The sequence below is a fragment of the Physcomitrium patens genome, chromosome 1 (assembly GCF_059467195.1).
Source record: "Physcomitrium patens ecotype Gransden chromosome 1, ASM5946719v1, whole genome shotgun sequence".
In the NCBI taxonomy this organism is placed as follows: Eukaryota; Viridiplantae; Streptophyta; class Bryopsida; order Funariales; family Funariaceae; genus Physcomitrium; species Physcomitrium patens.
The window spans coordinates 2,120,041-2,128,817 of NC_143410.1; positions in this window are offsets into that span (position 1 = coordinate 2,120,041).

An 8,777-nucleotide genomic window follows, 5' to 3' on the forward strand; every position below is an offset into this window, starting at 1 on the left:
CTTCTTCTTCCGTGAGTCAATCGATTCTTTCCTCAATTGGTTTGAGAGATCTTCATTATATTCACGTAGTACATGGACTTGAGCATCCAGTTTTAAGATCTGGACATCCCGAAGTTCCAATTATTGTTGCTACTGACTCATCCATTCTAGAATATCTTCAATCGACACTTGTGACTGGCTCCTCACTATTATGTCTCAACTGGAACTACTACTCTCAAAAATACAAGAAATACAAGAAAATGGTACTCTAGCCAACTCAAAACAATACCACATAATGACTTTAACTGGTGCCCCACTCCTATTTTTTTACTACTTGGTAATAATGACAACATGTTACCCATATCATCCGTGAAAGGTAATAAAAAGTTATCTTTCTTGATGGCCGCATTTAACTTTCAAAAATCCTGACATATCCAAATTTTTCCATTCTATTTTGGCACCATCACAATTGGCAACACCTATGCCCTATGCGGAACAGGATAAATAAAACCCACATCAAGAAGTTTATCCAATTATTCTTTTACTAAAAGGAAAAATTTTAGGATAAGCTGGTGTTGTCTTTGACGAACTGACGTAACACCCTCCTCTAAAATAATCTGGTGCTCATACACATCGGCTGCAATCCCTTTCAAATCCGCATACAACTACGCAAAGGTAGATTTGAGATGGATGAAAAATTATTTCCAAGCATCCAAATCTATATCGATAATATCGGCATATATTTTAATTAACTGTGGCATTTTGTTGGTGCTCAGGTTAATAGATTGATACATATAGTCATCAACAACCTCTGATTTAATTATATTCTCTTGATCTGAATATCTTGTATTATCCAACATATGGGAACCACCCAAATCTGGTTCCAATGTGTTGATTCTATTGATTGCAAAATTATTCATCCATTCGGCAATAGCATGATCCGAATTAGTCGCATCCTCCTGATGCAGTAAATATTCATCGAGACCTCCACATTGGTAGACTCCTGCCTTTGTTGTTGAAGTGTTTTGTCCTACTCCAAATTGTGGTGAACCTATAGCATCAGCATCTTTTTCAATCGATTGACTCTTGTTGTCCAATATAAATTCAGATTTGGGCAATTGAGATTCTCCATGATATTATACCAGATACATCTATAGAATAATCAGGTCCCAGCCTTTTCCAATTGTCAATGTGCCACAGCTCCAATCGTTCTTAGCTTTGGCTTGATAAAGCCAAGGTCTGCCCAATAAAATAGGATACAATAACGTAGAACTCAATAATCGAAATATAATATAATCGATTTTGTATGTCAATCCCACGATTACAGTGGCAATATTTCATAAGATTTCCATTGGCTTTATCCGACTATGATCTGCCAAATACAAGATCAATGTCGTAGATAGCAATTGCATTAGATCCAAATCCTCCATTGTATCCGTGTTCATTAAATTCACACTGGAACCACCATCGACTTGTATCCTTGGAATTAAAATGCCATCGATTGATACATCGATTGTTGGTGCTCTCGGATCTGGGTTTAAACTAACTTCATGAATTTCTTTAGGGCGGAATCTTCATCGTATTAGCACTGAATTCAATATAAATCGACATTCCAATGCTACAGCCAAAAGTTGCTTCATTGTAATTCAAGACTGAATAACATCCAAATCCTTCAGAATGTCGTAGGATTCCATATTGAGAGTAATTTCCAATGTTCTTTTGCATTTCATTGCTTTTGATTTTACTCCGTGATGTAAGATAGTCTTTCGCCCTAGACTGTCAATGACACAAAAATATAGACTCAAGATCTAACAAGAAGTTTAAAAAGAATTAGCAAGAACTAGATTAATTAGATGAGAACAACACTAGAGAGGTGAGCTAGAGCTCCAAGAGATGTATTGTCGAGACTGAAGAACTCTTCAGCCTTGATTCCAATATATACTTCTATTTAGGAAGCTTCTCAAGTAACTTCTACCAACTAAGAAGCTTCTAGAAGGTTCCAAAGACTTGCTTCTAGAAGGTTCTAGAAACTTGTTTGTAGAAGGTTCTAGAAACTTCTCTCTAGAAGATTCTAAAGATTATGTCCCTAATATCACCCCCTCCTTTAGCTTCGAGGTCTTTGAGAAGCAATGTTGTTGTTAATCAGTACCAACGTAAGAAAATGAAGATCTGTCGCATAACATCTGCTATGAACTCCAACTGTTGTTCACGAGGCAAGTGGTTCATCGACCCTTGAAGCCCACGATAGTGGCCCACTCCTTCAACTTGTGACCAAGCATGAACTTCCGTATCCTCATTATGAAATTGTCCAGCAAACACGCCTTTTGGCTGACCATCGTAAGCAGGCTCGAACTCAAATAAAATCACCAGTGATTGGTTACTCGGTATCCTCCGTCGTCGTCATGGTGTAGGCAGTTCTTTATCTTGGGGTCGCCTTCGTGAGCTAGTCAGTTGAGATAATCTGACTAGCATAGTATCTATCTCTTGGCTATCCATATCAGAAGACCAAACTATGGCTATTGAAAAAATTCTATTTTATCTTGGAGAAAATAACTACATCAACTACAAATTTTGGTAGTGCTCTCCCTCTTTCTTATATTCGTGGATGAGCAAGCTTCAAAAGGAAGCTATCGTCGAACCGGCTTAGGTTTATGAGGATGTTGTTGATGAAACTCCTGTACCTTTTGTGGCGCATTGGCGAGATTTTTAGTTGGCTTCCACGTTCGCTCATTAATGTCGTAGCCGTATCAATGAACAAGATACTCCAATTTGCCCCACCTTTGCCGTGAATCCAGTACCTTTTCACCCTCGTATTTCTCATGGTTTTCAATCTCAATACTAGGTGGCGGACATTGCAATCTTCCAGGAAAAGTTGACTCTCGATAAGGCTCTAACAAAGAAACATGAAAGACGGGATGTACCTTCATAGAAGCCGGTAATTCCAAACGATACGCCACTGGATTGATTTGCTTCTGGATGATAAATGGTCCCAATCTTCGATAGTCCAACTTATCACATGGTTGCTTCGTCTTGATATTCCATCGAAGAACCATGCTTTATCTCTAATTTTGAAAGTAGGTGCTTGATTTCAAAATCTATCTGCAAACGCCTTGTAGGATTCTTGAGCGGATTGTAATTGAAGCTTCAACATATTTTGAAGCTCTGATAGTTGTTTCACAAATCCTTTAGCTGTTGGATTGTTATTTGTTGACGGACTCAATAAATCAAGCTTTAGATGATACCCATAGTTGAAAAAGAATGGTGTGTATTGAGTCGACGCATGGAGGGTGTTGTTATATGCAAACTCGGCAAGCAACAGATATGTGGTCCAATCGTCTTGCTGATAGTTGATGCTGCATTGTAAGTATTGTTCCAAGACTTGGTTCACCTGTTCCATTTGGCCGTCAGTTTGAGGATGAAAAGCCGAAGAAAGCTTGATATCCACCTTCAGTATCTCAAAGATAGATCTCCAAAACTTTGATACGAACTGGGTTCCTCGATCTCATACGATATCATCTGGTAGTCCATGATATCGATACACATTATCGAGAAAGAGCCTTGCTGTGACTTCACTGGACAATGTCTTCTTGTAAGGAACAAAGTGCGCCAGGCACATCTGTAATGAGCCATCTTTCTTCTTCACAAATAAGATGGATATTCCAGCCAACGATTTTGAATGACGGATGAAGTTCTTGGCTAGATTCTTGTCAATGTACTTCCGTAACTCCGCCAATTCCATCTGCGATAGATTGTAAATTGGGCCAAAAGGTAGTTGTGCTCCTTCCTATAAGTCTATGGCGCAATCATATGGTCTGTGTTTTGGTGGCATGTCGGCATTTTTCTTTTGAAACATGTCTTTAAAATCCTTATATTGCTCCGGTATACTTGTTGTCGAGATCTTCACCCCTGTAGTTGGAGCCGCATAAATGACAAACGGTGTGCCTTTCTTGGATGATCTTATAAATGCTCATGCTCCAATAAATAAAGATTTCTCTATTCGGGGTTTTTTACTAGACTTGCTTTTGGGTGGTTTTGTGGGAAAGGTCATCTTCCACAACTTCCAATCTATGGATGGGTTATGCTTTTTCAACCAGGAAAGACCAAGAATAACAGGATTTGATGGAATTCTAATAATATTGAAAATAATATGACTACTATGGCCCTTAAACGTCACTTCAATATTTTCTGATTCATGGGTGACACTACCAGACAATAAAGGTCGCCCATCTATGACCTCAACATGAACAGGTTTGGATTTCTATACTAAAGGGATCTTATGATGCTTTGCAAATTCTTCATCTAAAAAATAAGCAGATGCTCCTGAATCTAATAATGCTAAAGTTCTTAGTTTCTGAGGGCCAATAAACAAAAGGATTCTAAAACAAAGGGCAGGTTGAGCGGAAAGAAAAGAACCTGGTTGTTGTTGCAATATTTTACTGTCCAGCTGCACGGTTCCTATTGTGGCTAGGCATCCTCATTTTCTTTAGTAAACACACCTCTAGTCTTGACAATACGTCGATTTTGCTTCTTGGGACAGTTTTCAACTTTGTGGCCTTCTTCACCGCAATACAAGCATAGATCTTCCTCCATACGTCGCTTTTTTTCTTCTAGAGTAAGAAATTTGACACGTACTGCATCAATTTACATGTCTTCTACCTCTGAATGTGAATTCACATTGCTTACTGACATAGTTGGGGTGTGGCGAACCGTATGTTGTCTTAAACATTGGTCTTGGCAGCGTTAAAATAGGCAGTTATCGCACTTCACAGCTTGGCTAATAGCTTCGTTGAGCGTTTGTGGATCAGGAAGAGTTAACAGCAAATCCTTCACATCGTCCCTCAAATCCCAATAGAATTGACTCATCAACGCTTCTTCGTCCCAATTGATGTCGCATGTTAATTGCCTGAAGTCCGATGCATAGACTGATGTAGAGCGCATCCCTTGTCATAGTGACAGGATCTTTGTTATAGCCCATCAAACCTTGTCGTGTTCACCAAATGCTTCCGCAAATGCCTCCAAAAAGATTTCAAAGTTGTTTAGTATGGACGATCATTTCTCAAACAAAGGAGCAAACCATGATAGAGCTTGTTCTGTAAATAAGGTTCTTCCAAGCCCAACACGTGACTCCTCCGTTGGATAGCGTTCGAGCTCTAAAACTGTTATCAACCTGATTTGATTGACGAATCTTCGAAACTTAGAATGCATACCATCGAACTTGTCCGGAAGGCTAAATCGTGACTCTTTATGTTGTAGAATCAGCGGTGCTTGTCGAACCTGAGGCAAAGTTGCTTCTCCAAGTGCAGTAGTTTGAGGCTGGTGCAACTTAGATTGTACCATCCCAAATGCTCCATCATTATGAAGCCTTGCCACGACTCCTTCAATCTCTGCAGTTCTTTGCAATGACGTAGAGAGGGCATTCATGATAGCATCTAACTTGAACTCCGAACTTTTCGTCATACTAATGTCTTGGCCCTCGGCCATTCTAAGAGAAGGACAAAAATGACTCTACAAAAAGATAATATTGGTTTAGAGGACGGTACTCCGCAACCTCAAAAATGCCTTAAGAGCTTCAAGAGAAGGAATAATCCACTCTTTCCAAGAAGAATAAGACTCCAATATTCTAACAAAAGAAGTATCAATTTAGAGGAGGGTAATCCGCAACCTCTAAAATGCTAGTACACTTCCAAACAAAGGGGTAATCCACACTCTAATAAAGAAAAACTAGCTCTGATATCTGAGGTGAGTGTAGTCTCGACAAACTGTCATGGACACAGAAATACAGACTCGAGAACTAACAAGAAGTTTAAAAAGAACTGACAAGAACTAAATTAATCAGATGAGAACAACACCAGAGAGATGAGCTAGAGCTCCAAGAGATGTGTTGTCGAGACTGAAGAACTCTTCAGCCTCGATTCTAATATATACTCCTATTTAGGAAGCTTCTCAACCAACTCCTATCAACTAGGAAGCTTCTAGAAGGTTCCAGAGACTTGCTTCTAGAAGGTTCTAGAAACTTGTCTCTAGAAGGTTCTAGAAACTTGTCTCTAGAAGGTTCTAAAGATTATGTCCCTAACATGGACTTGAAATTGGAACAACAGTCAGGCTTCTTTGGAATTTCCACCCCGTAGAGGATCTTTCAACGGATAGGACGTTTCTTGGAACTGCATAGAGATCAAAATTGCTTGGAACGGAACCGAAGCCTCCGTAATTGGGACCTCATTGAGTTGTGCCACTAAGTCAGGTCTCATACTAGGTACGAAGCCCAGAACAAGACCTGGATTGGATGGTCCCGACCAATTGGCACGTGGAACCAAATTAGGTTCCTCAGTCTGTTGAAGTCTCAATATTGGGATACGTTCCAATACTGATATTGGTTCATTTAGTCCCATGGACGGCGCTACTTGCTCTCTTGCGATTTGTTCATCTATGTCTTGAATTGGATTCTTGTCTTTTTGTTGGCTTTTGATAAGCACTGCGTTCACCACCTCGATATGATGTACTGGTGTCTCGTTGAACAAGGCTTTTGTCTTCCGCCGGTTGGCTTGTTTGCATTTGCTAGTCTCGGTTATTATAATTAAAGGGCGCATTACACTATTGATAAGTGTGACTAGACTGCTTACAATTTCTACATATTGGAGCAAAGTCATCACTGGCCCTTGGATTAGGACATTCATTGGCATAATAACCAATCTATCTGCAATGGAAACAACGAAGTGGTCTTCTTCCACCCCCATTAGGCATATTGGGTGCCTCCATCGGTATATATCTACTAGGCTTGTTCCATGTAGGGTTAGAAAATGATCTTGGTTGTCCCGTTGTCGTACTGTAAATGCTTATAGTATATAAAAATTAATTAAAACATATTATATGTTAATAAATCTAAATGTGTGTTAAAGTGATTAATAGAATAAATTAAAAAGAGTTGGTAAAAAAACTTTATTTTGTTTTCCTTATTTAGTTTGATTATAGTATATAAAAGTTATAGAACCTTAATGTTAAGTATGAAGCCTTGAGAGAAGATAGGGGCCTAAAGATGAAGATTTAAACTAATAGGAGGTTAATTGGGAGGGATGAAACCAAGGCATGGTTGGATGAAGGTAGAAATAAGGATCTTCATCCCCATTAGTCGAAATCCATGCCCAATGGGCTTTTAGGAGGCTGCCCGCGACCTTGATAAGGGTTTCGGCGACTTCAAAGAAGCCATTAGGAAATCAGAGGCAAGGGTTGTAAATTTAAGGGTTCTGGATACAATTTTTGTGCAAATTTTATAGGGTTTGGAGTTAGGGTGAATAAGTTATAGCCGTTTGAAGTTAAGGTGTCAATTTGAGACCTACTGTTACTCTTTTGAGTTTAAGAGGAGTCTTACGGAAGCTTTTGGAGATCGGAAGGTGCGGCTGGAAGGGCAACTTCAAGACATACATCTTTTGCGAAGGAAATTTTGCATTTGGAGTTTGTGTAAAGGAGTTATAGGGAGTTAAAGACAGCGCATTCAAATCAATGGCAGTAAGTGAACGGTTTTGTTCAAAGTAGTGTTAGGAGCCATAACTTGAGTCTTCGAACGAAATTTTGGCTCAAACTTTGCGAGAATGTAAACATTTGTGTTTGAAAAGCTATCTATATAAGTTTCGTGGCATTTGGACTTATGGTTTGTGAGATATGAAGAAAATTGCGCGTGGGTATATAAAGATTAGGGTTTGAAGCGACTATTAGGGTTTTGAAGACATCTCAAGATCCGCGACGAATTTGCGGTTGAAATTTGTTGAACAAATTAATAACAACATATCAGTACTTCATGTAAATTTTGATCTTGTTTGGACGGTTGGATCAAGAGTTATGAGGTGTTGAGTTTCGGGAGAATTTCTACTCAAGGATATACAAGGTTTTAGAGTACTTCTACCATATTTTGGGTGTTGTTGGTTATTTAAGACTTAAGTATTTGGTGTAATTGTCCCAAAAGGAGAACTTATATGTATGAAATTAGGGTTTCCTTATTTTAAGCTCGATTGAGCAATTAGTGATAGCCAGAAGCCCAGCGCTTTTTTGAGGCAAAACCTCTCTATCCCAACACCGTTGGTACTGAGAGAACTTGGTTTAATGACATCGGTGGAGCATATTGCTGATACCTCTGCTGCTTCTTACCATAGTTCTGTGGGTTCGATACAGACCCTTGATTAAAATTGGAACTTTGAAAGTTATTGAATGCTCAATTTTGTCGATTGAATCGATTTCCATTCCATCCAAACGTATTTCATATTTGTACTTGATTGATGTCTCATTGGGTTGGTGGGAACATAGTCTGATTACTAAATTATTGTTGTTGTCTTTACCAATTCCAACAATTTGTTGTTAGGTGCTTTCGTTGAGAAAATGTACATTGATCCATTATTTGTGAGGATAAGGAGCATTCTTTTACAGAATGACCGTGGCCCTTACAATTACCGCACCATACCTTGGTCCTAGTATTGGTAGACTTTTGCCTCTTCTCCTTATCTTTGACCATATTGACGGCCATTTCGTCCATTTTCTTCATCAAATTCAATAACAAGATTTCATTGGAATCTTTTAGGCATGACATTATTTGTAATGTATATCTTTTTAAGACAAAAATGTACATTCTCCAAAAAGTTTGAATCAAAAATTCGTTCGAATACTCAAGTTATGGCTCCAACCATTACTACAAACAAAACTGCTTACTTACTACCTTTGATTTGAAAGCGCCGCCTTCAACTCCGTATAATTCCTTCACATTCCTTGCCTTCATCTCACCATGACTTGCTTTCATTCGTCCAATTAGCATC